Genomic DNA, 20,920 nt, shown 5'->3' with positions numbered 1-20,920 from the left:
TCAAAACCAAATCAAGATAGTGCCCTGCCATTCTCCAAATACTGACACGTTTCTCTAAAGTATTAAAGTAGCTCCAGTTGTTTTCCTTCCCTTGGCAGCTTGCTTTTAGCTTTGAGGAATCCCATTCATCAGTCACCATTTATTTTCATCTGGGGTTTGCTGAGCTGGCTGAACATTCTGCCTCTTCCCAGAGGTCTTGTTTGACTTCGGTAACTTAAGCTCTCCGCAAACAATGAATAGGTCAATGTGCTTCCATCATTTGCTCTCTTGTCCTTTTGGACTGTTTATACAGTCTGCCTGTCATTTGTCATTTGTAATAATTAATTCATCTCAAGGTTTAAATATCCTTTATGATGTTTTCACTAATTGAACTTCACTGGAACTCTTTAGCATTAATCATCTGTATATTAAAGTCTCAGTCCTGTGTCATGACACAAGGAAGATCTACCTTTAGAATATATCTAAAAGATAGGATGAAATTGTCTGGAAAGCCATTAATATGCAAGGTGTGAGAAGGGATCAGAAGGCTGGTGAGTCCTTAAAACAAACAATGTGTATAGTACATTGTGGAATGGCAAGGTGCTGTTCAAAGGCTATGAACATTAGGGTCCTGATAAGAAAACATAGCCTTTGATTTCAATGAGCTTTAAGAATGCTAGCTTTTAAGGACTTCCCTGGACAGGGAACTCTCTCTCATACAATCAGGGGCTGCAATGCTGCACATCCTCAATTGGAATTAATGTTTACAATGCATTCACTTCAGTGGAACTACTTGCATATTTAAGTGATTTTGCTGGATAAGGAGCCTGGGGGCAAAATAATACATATGGATAGAGTCTTTGCAAAGCTGAGGCCTCAGTGTTTAAGTCACTTAATTGACTTGGCTGTTGGGAAAAGGAGAAAGGCTTTATTTCAGTCAGGTACATGCAAGTGTGAGCACTTAGGTTGGAGTGTGTTCCAGAGCAGCCCTCGCCAGAAGCATGGGGGTGTGGGGGAGAGAGGGTGCAAGGGAACATAATGTAACTCTCAAGTTTCAGAGGGCAAGTCTATAGCATTATAGGAAGAGGGTTTTTTTCCTTGCAGACAGGTTATTCCACAGTGGCCTACTACAGACACTGGGAGTTAGGCAAGGGTGAGGGGGAACAAAAAATCATGAACCTGGAGCCCTGGGATTAGACAGAAGGAAAACATGTCTTGTTACATGCAAGCACTCCAGTGGGGCACCCAAGGACTCCAATGGGGCCTGTTAAGGTTGTTACTGAGATATTGGTCAAATGGCAGTTTGCTGAAAAAACTTACTATTCATGTGGGGCGGGGGGATATATATATTTTTAATGAGGTGAATCCTATTTAGTGTATCAGTCCAGTTTCAACAGTTAATTAAAGCTATTAGGCATTGAATGGAAAAAACAAATCCTTAAAAGAAAGTAGAGGAAAAAGTGATGGAATAAATTAGCTTTATCATTCTGGTCTCAAACAATAAACATTTTGAAAAATCCAAGTACAGTGAGCTTTATTATCTGTGTCATTTGTGCCTTATCTCCAGGCTCTTAAGATGGACATCTTTGTGAAATCCCTCACCAGATATGAGAGGAAGCCAAATATCAAGCTGTAAACATTATATTTAATGGAATTAAGCAGGGAAAACGCAGATGCTATCTTTTGTTTAAGGAAGATTTCCTTTTTTTTTTTCTTTTTTTGCATTGTATTCACTGCAAAATGTTTCCTGCATCTTCACAATTACAAAAAATAATTGTATTAACACTAGGTTTTCTAACCTGTAAATAACGGGGCTCTATTTTCCTTTGGCACAAGTGTTATCAACAGCTACAACTTCAGAAAAAATACATTTTTTAGCTTAGAAAATTCTGTTTTTAAGATTCGAAGCAACTCAGGCACTGTAAAATGATTAAATCAGCTTTAAAATCATGAGATAAAAAAAGAAAACATGCTTTAGGTTCTTTTTATGTTTTCTTGTTTTTGAGTTCTAAGGGTTACTTGGGTAACTTCTTGAAGCTTTCCCCCCCAGCTAGGAAGAGTAAAATTGTACCTCTTTATTAAAATTAAAACAGGGCTTCTCTGCAAGTCACATGCCTCCAGCAGCTGATACTTTTTAAAGAAAACACTACATGACATTACATGTCAAGAAACTCATGATACAACCACAAGAACCAGCAATACATGATTAGTATTTAATCAATGTTTAATGGCCTCAGATTGATATCCCATTGTGGTAGGTGCTGTACAAACAAGAGTGTGAGGCTATGTCAACACCCCTAGATGGGGTCAGCCTTAAGACTGCCCTCAAGTTCACATCTGCCAAGCATCTACAATGGAAGCCCCTGAGCCTATTCCCTTGCCAGCTTGACCCTGGCAGCCCTGTTGAACTTCACAGTGTGAGGGTCAGCCCTGTTCTATTTGTCTCCTTGCCTGCACCTTCCTATACTTTTTGGAACTTGCTTGGGAACTGCAAACCTTAGTGCAAGCAGTCCTGCAGCAGAAATTCCCCAATTCGATATTTCCAACTTCTAGAGCTTCTACACCTTATTTCTTTTCTTTTCCTCTGCCTGTAAGTAAAGCCAAACATGGAAGGAGAGACAAGTAGTCCACACATTAATGGGCTCTCCACAGTTTGGACGTGTCTGGCGCAGAGCGCAAGGCAAGATATGGAAGAACAGCATTACGTGGCTTGGTCTGGTTGAAGGCAGGTGCAAAGTTGATCTAAATATCTGTGGACAGCTTTTAAGAGACAGTTTCTTCCTCAGGGGGCTACAGTATAAGCCAATGATTCTGCAACAAGGTGGGCGGGATTTAAGAATAGCTGGGCCCCGTCTTGCATTAGCTTGATCAGTACAACATAGACAGCAGATACCAGCTATCAGGTTGGAGTGTATCTACTCTTGACTTGTGTTGGGGTGCAACCACCATGCACTAGATGAACATGCCCAAATGCAGCTTCCAAGATATTATAAGGGTTATGCAAAGAAGTTGTTTCTCTGATTCTCATTATATTTACAGTCATGGGTCCTAGTACCAGGTAATAATCAAATCATTATATTTGAACATTAGTTAGTTTGAACATCACCACGGAGGCCTCCTGTCCCAAATAACCAAGTTACTTTCCAACTTGTAGCTATCCTTAGTTATCTACTCAGTTATCAGCTATTTGCTCATTCTCATCCCTTATGATGCCTTTAATGTGTAAAACATTTATTTTTAAAGCAATCTACAGAATACTGAAGACCAAAGAATTAATACTGACAGACTCAACCAATTTCACGCACTAAGCCAGGTGCTGTTAAATCACCAGCCCCACAAAATACCTCAGCTTCCATCTTTTCTAGATTCCTGGATGGCACAAGGGACTTCTTTTGTGTTCCTTTTATTCTAGATTTGTTCAGGGACTGGTCAAGCTTCTGGCTTTTGTTAGTCACACACTAGTTGCTCTTATATCCTGTTGCCAAGAGTATTAGTGTGCCATAACAGGGATCATAGGGACATAGGGATTTATCAGTCATTAATCTTTTCCCCTAAGGATGCTTTCTATGCTGAGAGTCAAAATGAGGATAGGGATGGAGCCACTAACTTGATGTGCAGGGAATTGCTGAGGGAAGTTATGGAATCTCCTTCTTTGCAAGTTTTAAAGAAGTTGAATAGGATTCTGCCTGCAATAGTTTAAGAACAGTATCTCCTGCATCTGGGAAGAGGCATTGACTTATGGCTCTCTCAGGTTCATTCCTACTCTGATTCTATATGCCACCAAGATTTCCCTGAACAAAGGAAGTGCAGATGGATCTGCCAAATTTGAGGATGCTTTGTGCCACACAGTGGGTCCGTCTACATGAGCAATTAATTCAATACAATAAACTCTGGTGTAGTTTGTGCTGGAGTCAGCTGCTCCTGGGTGCAGCATTTGGTGGAGCAGCCCTGGGCTGGTAAGGGGTTTGGGGGATCAGTCCCAGGCTCTGGGTGGTGGCTTTGGGCAGTGGAAGGGCTGGCTGAGGCATGTGGGTGTTACATTGCAGGGCAACCCATCAGGCAACCAATGCACTGTAGCAGCCACATGTCCCAGCCAGCCCCTGTCACCATATACATGTGTATTGCCATGGCATAAATTACTTCACTGTAGGATAATGTTTGTCTCAGACAGTACTATCCTATGGCAGAGTTAACTCATTTACTGCACCCTAATATGGGCACACATGTAGGTGGCAATGCTTTACTGTGGAGTTAATTAGTCAACTTGCAGTAAAGTGCACATGTAGATGCACCCAGTGGACCATAGCTGCTGAAGTCAGGAACAACTTTAATGCTGGTTTAAAATAGTCATTTAAAGAGCGGTACTAAGCAGACTGTTTTGTGCAGTCTGAATTACCTTATGTTCCTGACTTGAAAATTAGAGTTATGAGTTTCACTTGAGAGACAATTCACTTTGTAACATGTTGAGCAGTAGGTTGCAATAGAATCTGTTGGAGAGACTTAATCTTGGCAGCATTTCCCAGAAGATGAGACAGGTGTAAGTGGAAAAGGAAGGAAATTACTATTGACAATCTGCTTTAGCTAATCTTTTTGTTTTAGCTGCCATAATTCTGGTTGAAGAAACCCCTTTTGTATTGCTCAAATATGTTCTGTAATTATGAGCCAGACATCTCTTTAAGTTCTGCCAAACACTGGAAGGATCTGGAATTATGGTTGTTTACAACTTCACTTTCTGTCCAAAGCTACTGCTTGCTGTTGCGGTGAACTGGAACAAAGCTGCTTGTTTAGCTAAATGTTTTACTAAGACAGGAAAAAGGATGACTTCAAGGTTAGAGCATCGGACTGGGATTTAGGACATTTGGAGTCAAGTTCTGGCTCTGCCACTGACCCTTTTTGGACTGTATGCAAATTAAACCCCATATACCTCATTCTCAGAGATAAAATTATCTGTGTTGCACTTGTGCATTTCCTTTCCCCCTCCAAACTGCAGTACTTTGTACTTACCTTTACTACATTTTTGCTTGTTGATTTTAGACCCTCTGTCTACTTTATTAAGAGCCTTCTACATTCTAATTCTGTCTTCCATGACACTTGAAATTCCTCCAGACTTAGGGTCATAGGATCACAGAAATGTGGGGCTGGAAGGGACCTCACAAGGTCAGCTGTTCCTGTCCCCTGCTCCAGGACCACCCTGGACTAAGCCTTTTCATTCAAGTATCACTTCTTGGCATGTTGTGGGCTAATATCAAGTGTACAGACACCCAGAGACAGCTATGTCAAACGTATCATAGGTGAGTGCCAGTATGTGGATGCCAACAGACCACTGGCTGGAAGTGACCTAGAGGGACTTCATGAACAGCCCTTTCCAATGGACTGTGACTGAAAACTCTCATGTCTGAACTCTCCCTCAGCCCCACAATTGTATCCCTTTGTACCTGTGTGTATTCTTTAGAACCTACCACTTTGTAATGAAGCAGCTTCCTTGTGCAGGGAATTCTGTATCCTCTCTTCTTGGTAAGCGTTGTGTCCCTAGCTCCCCTACTGCCCATCCCAACCCACCACTGGGCCAAGTAGGCTACACTCTTACTATGTAACTTAGTAGTGTCCTCCCCCCACCCCCACTTCCCACCACATAGTGTGTAGCCGCTAGGGCTGTGCAAAATTTCGCTGGCCGTTTCTTTTCAACACTGTTTTGACTTGTTTTGAGGTCAAAACAGCAAAATCAAAATAAAAGAAAGGGCTGTGAAACAGCCTTGAAACAAAACGAGGCTAATTGAAACATTTCGAAAGTTGAAATGTTTCAACCGTAGTGCTGGGGAAACAAACTCAGCCCAGCTGGGCTGATTTCCTATCCCTGGCACTAGATCACACCAGGGTCTTGAAGTCAGCTCAGCTGGTCTGACTCCCTGCCCCTAGCGCAATCTAGTGCAGGGGATGGGAAGTCAACCCAGCTGGGCTAACTTCCTGCCCCCAGCGCGATCTAGCTACTAGGGCTGTGCGAAACGGGAGTGCATTAGGGAGTGATCTAGCTGGGCTGACTTCCCATCCCCAGTGAAATGTCAAAACAGCATCAAAACAGCCTTTCTGTTTCAACAGAGTGGAATGGGACAGCTGTTTCAAATCAAAATGAAATTCAAAATGGAATGCTGTTCCATCGAACTGTTGAAACTCAAGGTAAAATGGAACAGTGCCGTTTCACACAGCCCTAGTAGCCACCTTCATCTGAGTCATTATATTTCCTTCTACCCATTCAACTTTGTAAATTCCCCTTTTAACGTTCACTGATAAAACTAAATCTGTTCTTATCAGTTCAGATAGTGAACTTTGACCTGCCCCCATGCTTGTGTGGGGGGCAAAGCAAGGACCCGCATTCCAGGAGTCCCAGGACACTAGGTTGGGAGCTGGAGTGCAACATGACAAAGAGAAGAAGATGCTACCTGGTGAGATTGAGTGAGGAACAGATACTTGCACCCAGGACAGATGCTGGATGCCATGGGAAAAGAGGACTTTGCACTCAAGACCATGAGGGAGCTAATTAAAGCAGAGATGAAAAATTTACGTATCTCATTTGACTGTCTGGTAGGTCAGAGTGGACGTTGGGTTTCAGGAATCTGGAGAGCAGATTGGATTTCTGCCATCTGCTCAAGCTGGTCAGGGGAGATCCCAAAATAAAGACTTTTGTTTTTGCTGGAGGAGACACATGGAAAGAAAAGACGGTGACCATTCAAATGTTTACTGAAGAGAGAGGGAAGGAGGATGTGCGTTTTGGATGCAGAGACACTGTGAAAAAATGAGGAGGGTGGAGGAAGTCTTTAGATAAAGTGGGGCTATGGACTGGTGCCTGGAAGGTTAAAGTAACACTGGAAAACAAACCTGAAAACCCAGGCGAGTTGCAGCACCTCCACCCCAGCAATCTCCCTGGGCCTCCCAGAGGTTGTGTGTATTATCAGGGACATTCCAAACTGTGCCACAAATATGGGGAGAAAGCGCATTTGATAGCACAATGCAAAGTGAAAGTATGTGCTATCTGCACTGAAAAAGGACACTTGGCTGAAAATAGCGAGAAAGAGTGGTGCTGCAACCCTTGCAGGGAGGAGGAGTATGTCTTTAAGGAGTGCTTGGGATCCTATGCAAATGCAGTGAAGAAGGATAGGAAAAGGGAAACTGCAACCCCAACAACTGCCCCCCATCCCCCAACCAAGCCCCCTAAAGGTACCAGAGAGCAAGAGGGAGGAAGAGGAAGACAAAGAGGAGGGAACAGAAAAGGTGGGGTGCCCCAGAAGGGGAAGACCTCTCCCCCTCTCAAGACTACCAGGAAAACTTAAAATAGATTAAGCAAATGATGCAGAACCTGACAAGTGCAGTAAAGGAGCCAGAGGGATATAAGTGGGGGTTAGAAGATGAAGAGAGAGCACAAGAAGATGTGGAGAGAGCACAAGAAACTGGAGAAGGCCCCAGTTTTGAGATGGAAGTGGTTGTGGAGCAGGGAGAAACCTTTCAGAATGAGTAAATGGAATAGGGTGACTGGAAACAAGAAATAGGTCCTTGGTGGCACCCTGCACCACAGCACCCCCTTCTGCCCCAAAAGAAAGGAACCCAAAGCCCAAAGAGAACCCAGCAGGCTAGGGAAAAACCCAAGCCTAAGGAAAGACCCAAAGAGAGTAAATAGTGAGGAAGCAAAAGTGGCAGCCACCCCCTGCACAGCCTGCATCATAAGGATAGAAATAGCCACAGTGAATGTAAAAAGCCTAGTAAAAAAAGAAAAATGGGACACAATTCAGTAATACCTGGACCAGCTGTAGGTAGACATCATTTGTCTCCAGGAGTGTACCTTTCCTAGTTGAAAAACTATGCTTTGTTTGAGAGATGCTAGCCACATGGCAAGTCCATGTGGACCGGATCTGATGACAATAAGGCTGCTGGTGGGTTTTTGGTTGTAGCTGTGTTGGTCTAATAAAAGATATCACATCTACAATAAGGCTGCTGGTGTCACAATCCTGAAAGGAGACAGAGTGCAACCCCTGCAGCACAGAGAAATGATTGCAGGCAGAAGAGGTACCTTTTGAGCTGCTGAATGTATATGCACTGGTGGACAAGGAAATGAGGTGCACCTTTCTGGAAAACATGACTCTGACAATACTGAATACCAAACCAGTGGTGATTGCAGGGGTTTTCCGCTGCATAATTGATGAAGGAAACAGAGTAAGCAGAACCCAAAAATGGGCCTGGACAGATCCTCCAGGCTGCTGAAGAAGCTTGTCAGTAACCACAGTCTGGTGGATGTGAACATAGGAGCCCAGGGCCCCAGGGAAAATTTCACCTGGGTAGACCCTGTGGGGGACAAAAAATAACAGATAGACTTTGTTTTCCTCCCCAAGGGGTGGAAAGGAGTGAAAGCCCATCTGCTTCTGCTATCTGCTTCTCAGACCACTGCATACAACTAGAGGGGCAGAGGGGTATGGAAGCTAATCATGAGCTTCCTGGAAGATGAAAAGACCCAGTGGGACTTCAAGCAATGCTACGTAGGGTGGAGGACCCTCAGAACTGGGTAACAGAACCACATGGAGTGGTGGGACAATATTAAGGGGAGGATGAAGGCCTTCTTCTAGCAGCCTGGCAGGAGGCAAGCTCAGTTCTAAAGGAGGCACTACGAATGCCTAAACTGCAAGTTACAGAACCTGCACAACCAGGCAGCTACTGGGTGAGACATGGGGGAGGCTATATGGAAGGTGAAGGCCTAGATAAGAGCCAGTACAGGAAACAGACCAGAAAGATGATCTTCCAGACCTGGGTCCCCTGGATGGAGGAGTGGGAGGTATGGTCTTCTTACTTCAGTAGGTTGAAGAAGACCAAGAGGGAGGCCATGACCAGCTTGAGAGATGGAGCAGGTGTAGAGCACCATCTGAATAAAGGAATTCTGGAGATGGTGGCAACCTGTTACCAGGAGTTCTACAACCATGCATCCAGAGGACCTGGAGGCCTTGCACCAATGCCTGCAGAAACTCACTAGAGCCCTCGGAGAGGACAAGAAACAGAAGCAGAGGTGGAGTGGATGGTGGAGGATATCTACAAGATCCACCACAATTTCAAGAGTGGTAAGATTCCTGGGGCAGACAGAACTCCTTGGGCAAACTAAGTCACCTTCTGGGACCAAGTGGGCCCTAACCTCTGGAGGTCTTTAGGGATGAACTGTGGGAGGGCCACTTGGGGGTGGGGATGGACCGGGGCTTTATGACCCTTCTTTACAAGAAGGGTCTGAGGGAGGACCTGAAGAGCTGGAGGCCCATAACCCCCCTGAACTTTGATTATAAGCTGCTGGCCAAAGTCTTGACCAAAATGTTTCAGATCTGTCCTAGGGTCAATGATCCATGAGGACCAGTCGTGTGTGATGCCAGGGCACCAGAGCCCTGCTGTAGCTGCAAGATGCGCTACAGTTCCAACAGGAGAGAGGGCAGAACATCACCATGTTGAACCTCAACCTAGAGTAGGCCTACAATCAAGTATCCCACTTTTTCCTGTTCAAGACACCGAAGAAGATCGAAGTACCCCCAAGTTTCATTGCCTGAATAAAGACACTGTACATAGATGTGAGCAGCAAGGTGCCTAGTAAACGAGGTCCTGACCACACTGATTGTGGTAGAGTTGGTCGTCTGGCAGGGGTGCCCACTCTCCTGATCCTCTGCATCTGTGTGATGGCCCAGTGGCTCAGGTGGGACCTTGGGATCAGTGAAGTGCCCATCCCTAGTAGCAGCAGGGAAGAAACAAGAGTCCTGGACTACATGGATGACCTCAATGTCCTGTGCAGGGACAAGTGGGCAGTTGAAAGAATGCTGAAATACACACAGATATATGAAGCAGTGGCAGAAGCCAAACTCAGTGAGAGCAAAGGCACCTGCATGGGTAGACTCAGAGATCTGTTGGCCCCTGGAGTCTCAATCACCCATGAGAGGGTCAAGATCCTCAGGGTAGAGTTTGACCCACAACTAAAGGCACAGGGGGCATAAGAAAAGACAGGCCAAGGTGAAACAGTGACTAGGACTGTGGCACATTCACTGCTTGTAATGTGCGTGGATGTGGTGTTGTTACTAGTGCTCCATTACACTGCACTGGGCTTCCCCCCCACAAAACAAGTTGCCTACAGAATCCAATGAGCCATGTGTGTCTTCTTCTGGGGATGTAGATGGGAGAAGACGGTGAGGGGAACCCTATACAGGACAAAATGGACCAGGGACAGAGGAATGCTGCACATCCTGCTGTTCTTCTGGGTCAAGTACAATCTCATCCAAATGTCTGTCTAACCCAGGGGTGCTTAACTGCTGGTCTGCGGGCTGAATCCAGCCCATGGGACTCCACACAGGTTCAGAAATTTAGCACCAGGCGAGTGGTGGCAGCTTCCCATGGGAATTTCTGTAGGTCAGATGACATGGCCGTGGGCACTGGATTGCATTGCAACTGTATCCAACATGCACAGTCACGCTAGCATGCAGGGTTGCTCTGCGGTTGACCCTGCATGCTGATCCTCCACTGGATCCAACCCATGGACTGACCTGTCCCATAGGATCTGGCTTGTGAACCAACGCTGTGCCACTCATCTAGCCCAGATGAACTTCTCTAGGTATCTTGTTCCAATGTTTAACCACCCTCATGCTCATTAACTTCCTCCTGATCTCCAACCCAAATTTCCCCTGCTGAACCTTGAGGCCATTGGTCCTAGTCCTGTTCCCAGTGGTCATGGACAAAAGCCCATCTCCATCCTCTTTGTAATCACCTTCCAGGTATTTGAAGACTGATATCAAATCTCTGCTCAGTCTTCTCTTCTCCAGAGTAAATAACTGAAGTTCTTTCAGCTTTTATTCCTCCCCTCTGGGTTAAACTACTTGCACAGACATCTGATCACAATTAACTTCTTTTTTTGGAAGATCAGAGCAAAGAAGGCATTGAATATTTCAGTTTCTTTGCATTGTCCATTAATAATGGATCTATACTTACCTTCCTCTACATCTTAGTTCTATAAGTTTATAAACCTTCGTTTATAATCTTTTATGTCCCCTGCTAGTTGCAACTCAATTGACACTTAGCCTTTCTGCTTTTATCCTCACAGACTTAAGTTATTCCTTTACATTTATCCTTAGTCATGTGTCCTGTTTCCACTTTTTGTATGATTCCTTTTTTGATTCTCAGGTCTTTAAAGACTTCCTGCTGCAGCCGTAATGGTCTCTTACTCAGCTATGTTTTCTCTGCCTGAAGAGAGTTTGCTGTTGGGCCTTTAAAGTAGTCTCTTTAAATAACTGCCATCACTTCTGCAATCTTTCATCCCCTTGATTGTCTTTACCTGCCAACTTCTTGAGGCTACTTTTTTGAGGTCTATTATTTTATTCTGCTTCTTTCACTCCATCTTTTTCATAGCAAAGTGAATGCTGCCATTAAATGATCACCTTCAACCAAATTACCTTCCACTTGGATTTGCAACCCCCTTTTTCTGCTTGTCAGAATCAAATTTAAAATAGATGTTCCACTCATAACTGTCTCCACTATATGGAACAAAAAGTTTTCCCCAATACATTCCAAGAATGCAATTAGCTGTCTACATCTTTCTAGATTGATTTTCTTCCATGTAGATGGGTAATTCAAGTCATGTTACCCTCAGGTTGAGTCCTTCAAATGATTCTGAAAGTTGCTCTGAAGAGCCTTATCCTCAGCTTGCTCCTTATTAGGTGGTCTATGGTAGAGCTATACCATGAAACATTCAACTTTCTTCTTTTCTCTTTCATTTTTACTCAGAGACATTCAGCAAAATTACCTCTCATCTCCTGAACTTCAGAGTAAGTATATACAGTCCCAAGACGCAATGTAACAACTCCCTTTTTTTGTCAATAGAGTATATACCGGGGTAGGCAAAATATAACCTGCAGACCAGATCCAGCCCACCAATGGATTCTATCTGGCCTGTGGGGGGCAGCTGTAGCACACACAGATGGTCGTGCTGCCCCTGGGTGTGCAATGGGGCAAGAGCATTGGGTCGGCCAGACTGAATTTCCTGCCAGCCCCCACAGCACTGGCTCTTTCTGGCTGCCACTGCCACTGTCATTGCCACCTCCAGCAGACCTGGCCTTGCTACCCAGGCAACCACAGGCCTGCCCACCCCATGCCCACCGCTCGGGGCACTGAACAAAATGGGTGGGTGGGTGTGTGGGTAGGGTCCCATGGAAACTGGCCAGGGACCTCTGCGGGCAGGGTGCACTGAGTCGGGTGGATGAGATGAGGCTATGGGTGGGCAAGGAGTGGCATCTGGGAGTGGGACAGCTGGGGCTGGGATCATGGGGCAGTGACAGCATGGGGCTGGGGCCTAGGGCAGAGCTGCAATCAGCTCCCCACACATCCCTGCCTCTGAAACCGAGGTCCATCGTAGTTACAGGCAGAGAGTGAATCACGGCTCTGCCCCAGGCCTTGGCTCCGTGCTGTCACTGCCCCACAATCCCAGCACCATCCATCCTGCTCCTGGATACTGCTCCCCACCCACCACCTGCAGCTCCATGCTATCTGTCTCGCTGAGAATGCCCTGCCCATGGGAGTCTCAGGCCAGTGACCATGGAGATCCCTCTTGCCTGCTCCATTCAGCTCTCCCAGCAGTGGGTACAGGGCAGATGGGCCTGGGGCCAGATAGCACCTCCCCGCCCCAGCAACAGCTCACTAAAACTCCTTTAGTGGCCCTCCAGCCCGAATAATTGCCCACACTGATATTTACCCTTCTCTACCAATATTTTTACCCTTTTGACTCATTCCACCCAGTCTCAATGATGATAGTAAAGTAAGAGTTTTGGCTGCGTACTAAGACTCTAAGTTCTTTCTGTTTGTTCCCATGATCTTGGCATTTATGTGTGGTCTTCTCAGATGTTCAGCAGGTTGGTCACTTATTCTTCTTTCTGGTTTGTTCTCTGGTTCTATTGCAGTTCCCCCCTCTACCGTTTCCAGCCCTGGGATTATGAGTAAACAACATTTCTTATATGCTCTCTCTCACTCAGTTGCATTTGTTTTCTGGCTTAGAGTGCTGTTGAGTGTACATTATTTATTGTACTCAGTGTGGCTGAATGATGGCTGGAAGGGGAACCTAGCATAATGTTGTAGCATTTGGGCTTCTCATAATTTATTAAAACATTTTCACATGTGCAGGGAACCATAGAGTAAATATTGTACACTTAAGGGAAATCCTGAACTGAAGCATAACTTTTCTACAGTGAGAATAACAATGATATAAATATAATATAACAGTCAATTGCAGCTTCAAAATATAACTTCCATTATGGGACAGAGTTGACACTCTGGAACTGAACAGCAATGTATTTGTGTTGAAATGTTGTTCTAATACAAATTTTCCAACCCAGTGGAAGCTCATTCCTCATCAGCTGAAGCTCCTACTTCATCAGCTGCTTTGTGCTCCTGTTTGTGTATTATGCCAGCATTGCAAGGTTTAAGGTTTATAGCAGGGGTCAGCAATGTTTTTGGACAGAGTGCCAAAAACAAGCACAACCTTGACTTGTAAGATCAGGGCCAGACAGCAGGGGACATGTGAGGGGCCCGATCCTTGTTGTGGGAGTGCAGCCCTGGCCTGAAGTGCTAGTGCCAAGCAAAATGCCTTCATGTGCCATGCGCTGGCACATGTGCCTTGGGTTGCCTACCCCTGGTCTATAGCATCCTTTATTATGTTATTAGTACCCATTTTATAGTACATTGTGTTCCAAACAATGCATGTGAATAGCTGCCAAACAAAGATCAACACAGACTCTTCCAAATATCTTTTTTTGCAATGAATTATTTCTCAATGCATCAATATCTCCAGATGGTACATCATTTTATTTTCAAGCATGTGTCTGTCATGCAGAGTGAATATTCTTCATTATATTATTGTGAATTACTTACAGCAGATGGGATAGACTGAGAAACAAAATGCACTGTTGAGAAGCCTGACTACACTAACTTTTTCCCACTCCACTCATACCAAACCTAGAAACTGGACAGTGAAGCCATGCTGTGAGGTCCTGATGGTGATACTCTTGAGCTCCCTGCCTCTGGTTTGTACCTGAGAGCAGTGGCATAGGACACCCCCAGGACATGTTTACTTCCTTCTGTTTGGGTTTGGCAGGTGTAGGATAGGAGTAGATGGGCAAGGCCATGTTTCTCAAGAGTACTGTGGAAGTAATAAAGACATACCCCAAAAGGCCTGAACAATATAGGAATGTTGTCTTACTCTAAAACATGTAGATGCTTTAGCCTCTGTAGTGCTATTGACTATTACTTGACCAGATGAATACTCATCTTCTGCCTGTCTGCCAGACAGATATCTCTGCCCCCGTGTCATTTATTATGCTGAATATGGCTGCATTGTCATGTTATACTCAACAGTGATTTTTTCCCAATATCTGTTCAAAATCTAAGAAACAGAAATAGAATATTCATACAAAAATAGGTAGCAGTGGCTCAGAAAGAGATGTAACTGGGGGTGTACAGTAGGGTGATAAAGGGAGGAAGAGGAGTAATACTACTTATGTACTTTTTTTCTTTACCTTAACTGTGTCACAGCCCCTGGTGAGTGCTCTGGAGACTGCTGTCTGCCTCCCAGATATGTGGGATCCCCAAATTCTCAGGAACACCAGGAGTTTACATGCCACAATGGAATAAGATTCACCAGAATGAAGCAGAGCTATCATGTGAGTCACTGGAGCTGACACCCATTAGTTGAGGTCCCAAGTTGAGAAGAGAAGAAAAAGCAAATGAGAGGACAGGAGGTGGCGTCCAGCGTGGTGAGGAGAAGCTGATGCCACGGAGTGGTGAGTGGGCAGAAGCCCTGTGCTGATTTTCTTCCCTGAACTGTTTTATTACTTTCATTTCATGAGTTGCCTTAAGAAGGGCTGAGTGGCAAGCCAAGAACACTGTTGTATGGTGTTGATTTAAGTGAACAGTGTCCAGAGTGGCTCCTGGAGAGGAGTCTCATGGAGTTCTTTATGTTAAGTATATGGAGTTAGAATCTCAAACCAGAGGTTAATGGCAGGAGTGTAGAGGCAGAGGAGCTCCCAGCAGACCATGCTAACTTGGAGATTGGGGTCAATAAATGGTTTAGTGCTATAAAACAATACTTTCATAATCAAGACTGGTCCACCAAAGGAGATTTTGATTAATAGACTATCAAGACAGACTCATTTGATTGAAAAGAGAGCCTTCAGACAGGTATAGTTTGACCCAGCAGACATTGTGAATAATAATCTAGGAAGAGACAACCCAGTCAAGGTAGCAGACCCCTTTTGAGCAATCTACTACATAACATCAAGTCGTGGTGGACGAGGCTTAAAGAGGGTAAAACTTCTTGCCTGATAAGGGCAACGGACAAGTCAATAGGTCAAAAGATCCCTGGCCTGTTACAGGGTGACTAATGTTAAAGCCTTTTGCAACCACCATGATCTTTTGGATAGAATCTTGCTTAGTGGCAGCAGGGTAAAAAGGGATGCCAATTGTACCTGTTCCACTAGATAATATCTGGATCAGTGGTTTGCAATTGGGTTTAAGCAAGAATTTGTCAGGGGGAAACTGCCCTGTGTGCCTCTGTTTTCAGGAGACACGTGTCCACCTGGCCTTGTTAGATGTTCAGGTTGTCCAGTCATGGCATGGCTTGCCCTCTGTGTCTATGCAGTGCCCAGTACAGCGGGGCTTAGGCCTGCTCCAGTCCCCAGCCCTGTACAAACAGCAAGGCTTTGTCCAGCTTAAAAACCAAAGCCCTTGGTCTCATGTAAGTCCAGCATGGATCCAGCCAGCCCTTAACCCCATGGCTGCCTCAAGAGCAAGCCCTTGCTAGGAGAAGAGCAGAGACCAGAGTTTGGGTTTCCCAGGGGTAGAGTTTGGGTGCTGGTTCTTGCCCTACATCCCCATTGCACTGGGCTATACCGGTTTCACTGGGGGGTCTCCATGGCTGCTCTCCTGGTGCATGAGGTGGGGGTTGTCCCAGGGTCTGTGAACTGCTCTGTGCAGGGCTGGGAGAATTTGGGATGCATAAACTTGCTGCTCCCCCGTATACACTAATATGCACAAGATAACAGGTGGAATTTAAATACCACCCCCAACATGCCTACAACACAAACACACACACACACACACACACACACACACACACATTCCCTCATTTTCACAAACACATGAGCACATTCCCTCACAGGCAAAGAACAAGCAGCCTGACACTGAGTGAATCCAGACCCTAGCATCTGAGTGCACGTGCGTGCACATGCCCAGCTCTGTCTGTGTTCATCTCTGCATCAGGGCCCCTCTATGTGTGTGCACATCTGGGGGGGTTGCACAATTGTGCTCGTGTACACGCAGCAGTGCATATGCTTGTGTATCAGGGCCCCTCTGCATGTGTGCACATCTGGGGGTTTTTGCTTGCATACTTGGCTCTGTGGCCTGCTGCATTTCCCCACTGGAAGAGACTCCTGTGTGCATGCCCATGGATGTGCACACCCACATGGATGTACACACAGCGTGCTCCCCTCCCCTGAGCATGCACACATGCACCAGGACAGATGCACACAACCGGGGCCCATGCACACGCAGGTCGCGAACACATGTACATAGAGCCCAGCATAGCCAGACGGGAAGCTGACAAAGTGGGGCTTGGTGCTGATGGGCCATGAGGGGCTAGGCCAAGCTACAGGGATCGTGTCTCACAGGCACCCCTGAATCAGAGGACTGGGATTCAGACCTTTCTGGAGGCTGTGGCAGATGCACGCCCTTTCCATCCATCAGCAGGGTGCCAAGATGAGCCATGCTGAGAAATGGGGCCACTCACCAGCCACCCACTGCCTCCCCCAGCCCCTGAGAAGCCTCCCCTGGACTCCACAGCCTCTGTGCCATCCCCAAAATGTAACTGTAAATGAGCTGCTCTCTCCCCACCCAGTCCCCTGGACAAGCTGCTTGCCTATGCAAAATCCTCCCTGTTTGGGGTTAATAAGCCCTGTCAAGGTAGCCCCCAACTCAGGGGTCCTCACTCTCTCCACTCCAGAGGGTTCTGGTTCTTAGCTGGGTGCCTAGGTGGTTAGTTTTCCTCTGGAGGGCTCGGCTCCTGATGGAGATTTCTCAAGCGGCTGCTCCTTTCCAAGAGCTCGAGTCCCTGACCCTACTTCCAGCTTCAAAGTGTGCCCTTCTCTAACTCCAGCTGCTGCCATATTCACAGAAGTGGATTAAAGTGTATTGAGGCCTGGGCAAGCACAAAATTGGAGACCCCTTCTCCCTGTGGGAGCTGGGCTGCAGGTTGGGGGGGAAGAGGGGCCCCTTCCCCTTCTAGTGCTGGCAGGGAAGGCTGGATGGACCCTGCTGGGCTGGTGGGCACATGCTTGCCTCTTCTCCCTGCTCTCTGCCCCCACTATGGACAAATGTACACACACACGGTTCATTTGGACAGTAAACCTACAGTCAATTAAATACAAGAATTCAATTACCTGCGAGGCACATTTCTCACAAGAAAGTGTTAGGCCCCAGCTCAAGTCTGGGATTGTGCCCGGTATGCAAAGGCCAATAAAGATACCAGGGGTGAAAGTACAAAGAAGGTTTATTGCTAGCAATAAAAGGTGCGAGCGGAATAATTTCACGTAACAAGCACACCAGATTACTATTTCTAAGCATCTTTTATACAGGAGTTTTTGAGCCTTCATAAGCATCCTTGTTTGCTGATTGGTTATAAAGGAGTGACGCAAGGAATTCTTTACTGAGCATGTCTCTATACCTGTGTTTTAGCCATGTATCTCATTTACATACATGTATGTTTCATTAGCATACTTTTTCCCCACTTAGGGGCGTGATTTTTAGTATTTTAATGAGCCCTTTAACCCAGTACTTTGCTTCTTGCTTTTGTTTTCAAGCCCCCTTTATCTAGGACTGTCTCCTACTTATCATCGCAGATGGGCATTCATCACATAACATTCTCTTCTGCTTCCTCTCTGAGTAGTGGTTTCTAGGTCACTCCTTACAAAAGGATGTTCCCGCTCCGTCCCCTTCATCATGGCAGCGCTCTCGTCCCTGTCTTCCCCGAAGAAGCAGGACAGGGGGGCTAACGCCAGATCTGCTGCCTCACCCCCCACACTCCAGTCCCTCAGTCCCCACTGCAGCACAGAGCACATTGCACTTCAGATAAAGATCCAAGTTCTTGCAGTCCAAATGGAGCTTCTTTATTATTGCATGAGGCCCCAGTCCTGGGCCTCATGTCCTTTTGCCCATGCCCTTTGTCTCCCACCTCCTCAGTGTTCCCACCTGCAGCATTTGAAGCCTAGCACCTTGTCCCTTCTTGATGTGCATCCACGACTCTGTCCTTTACAGCCCAAGGTATAAATATTAATAAAATATTAATTAATACTTGGATTATATTGTTTCTATTATAATATTCATAATATATTTATATTACTTTTTAATGGGGTGCCGTTAAATTCTGAAATGTTTTGGAGGGGTACCTTGAGTTGCAAAAGGTTGAGAATCACTGATCTAGTTCTTCTAAGTCATTTTTCATCAGTAGGTTTCAAAGCACTTTAAAAAGGAGGACAGTTAGATTATCCATATTTTATAGATGGAGAAACTAAGGCACAAGGTGGTGAAGTAATTTGCTAATGCTCACTCAACAGATCAGAGACAGACATGGGAAGAGAAGCCCATTTTCCTGTTTTCTATTCTGGTGCTCTCTCCATTAGGCCACAGCATATTTTCATGTTTCTTAGGTCAGAATATGAATATCTGACTTTTAACATGTCTTTGCTCTTCTTTTTCCTGAGCCTCTCATTTTATGCAGTTCCTTAGACTTCGGCCTGCAGTGACAGCAAGTTGTTGCTCTCTCTAGAGTGACACTCATGACATTTTCATCTGTCCTAGTTGTAACAGGCTTGGAAGGCCTTGTGAAAAAATAGTAACATTCAAAGCTAGGTAATGTGATATTTTACATTTTCAGGAAAGTAATTTAAGAAAGAGACTGACAGAGTCCAAAAAGCAGTTGGAAAAACATTGCACTCATAACTCCAAATAAGGCTATTCCTTTAGATAAGGATTGGCCAAATGGTAGACTTCAGGGGCCTACACGTGGTTCCCTAGGCAGCTAAACTGTGACCCCTGGACTCCAGGTGCCACTTTCTTCATCATTCTTCTGCTGCTGCCATCAGGGTCTCCTGGCTCCCCCTCCTTCATTCAGCTTCCACTTTCTGCTTCTGTCCCTGGGTGCAAGGCAGGGTGGCATGCTCCATGGAAGTGAAGGAGACCATAGTGGTGGTGGGGTTCATAAACTGTCATGGTGCGGGGTCCCCAGGGATGGCCATGATGCCCCTAGGGCTCTGTGACCATGACAAGTCTGCCCTGTGGGCGCCTTCTTTTCTTGCCTGCCACATCATGTTGTTATAAATAAATAATAGAGAGACTCCCCATGAGTTTCTGCACAGTCATGGTCTTGTTGGATCCCACCTAAACCCTACAGGTTCTTGGATCCCTTGCTGGGTCCCACTCTAAGTTAGAGCTTCACAGACCACCCTGAGCCTTATGGGCTAGATAAGTAGCTCGAAAACCTCTCTTTTACCATGCCCCATGCCTCACAGGTGGTATTTAAATATTATCTTTATAATAAAATCTTGGCCTAACTTTGCCTCTTATGGTTACTGGGCTCTGTGGCCCTTGTCACTGCACCTTTTCTGGAGCTGGGCCCTCTGCAGCCCCTGTGACTGCACCCCTCTGGTGCTGGGGCTCTATGGCCCCTGCAACTGCATCCCTTTGGTGCACAATTGTGTATCCCAATGAGGCCTTCTCCTCCTCCCCTATTAGCCTCTTCCTGGTCCACTGGTATAAAAGACAACAGAAAAAACAGCCCCTGGGCTACAATATAACAATAATAATGGAGGCCACACTCTGCCCCTTTAAGAAGGTAAACTTCTTTCTTATTCTTGTGTGCCTCCTAGCCCCAGGTACCTTATGAGCTCTGTAACCTTGCAGGCAGCAGACCAGGCCATCAAATGTCTCTAAGTAGTTCTTTCCTGCAAGAGCTCCTTCCCCTGACAGATGCCAGAGATCTAATTCCTGCTAGCCCCAGCCCTGGGGCTTATATGTGCCCAGGTCCCTGCCTCCTTCTGGTTAGCTGACTAGGTGCAGGCATCAGCTAATTTCCTCATTAGCCTGCTGCCCAGGAAACCTGTAGCTGTGGAGGTCTGCCTAGCTCCCATGGCTCTCTAGTTAAGCTGCTTCTGCCCCTAAAGTAGCAGGCATGCCTTAGTGTCCTGTGACATGGACCCAGAGGCATTGGCATGGTGCAGGGAAGGCGGGGAGAGGGGTGCCTGCCATGCAGTGCAATGGTGCTTGGGGGCAACATAGTGCACAGCATGTGATCCAGGGGTGTATGGCCCACATGATTTGTGGCCCCCAACCATTTATAAGCTGAAACCCCCTGTTTCAGATGCTTAGTCATTCTCTTTCTAGTTATTAAACCAGAAAGACTTGCAGGCAACTTTGTCACTTAAGATTAAGACAACCATACATTTTTTCAGTAAAATGCTTCAGTTCCCAGTACATAGAAGTTGTCATATGGCCTTTCACTATTATTCCTCCATGTCATTTCCTCAATCTCTCTGACTAATAGATAATGTTGCATTGGTTGCTTGCCTGTTGGTACAGTATCATAGTATTTTATGGAAAGAATGGAATGACTTGAGGCCTGGAATAATAGAAATGGGATGAAATCCAGCAAGCACAAAGTGCTGGAACAAGCTTGTGGTACAATAACAAAAAATGTCTGCTATAAGATGGGAGCATATCAGCTTAAAATGACTGAGCAGAAGGATCTGGGTGCCCTGCTTGATAAGAACATGTTCTGTTGTGGTGAGGCTGCTCTGCAAGTATGCAAATTTGGCTCAAAACTTCCTTTCTCAGGAGAACCTTTCCATCA

Source organism: Alligator mississippiensis, chromosome 2 (genome assembly GCF_030867095.1).
Source record: "Alligator mississippiensis isolate rAllMis1 chromosome 2, rAllMis1, whole genome shotgun sequence".
NCBI lineage: Eukaryota > Metazoa > Chordata > Crocodylia > Alligatoridae > Alligator > Alligator mississippiensis.
The sequence above is the reverse complement of the archived record's forward strand: the minus strand, read 5'-3'. Positions refer to the sequence as shown.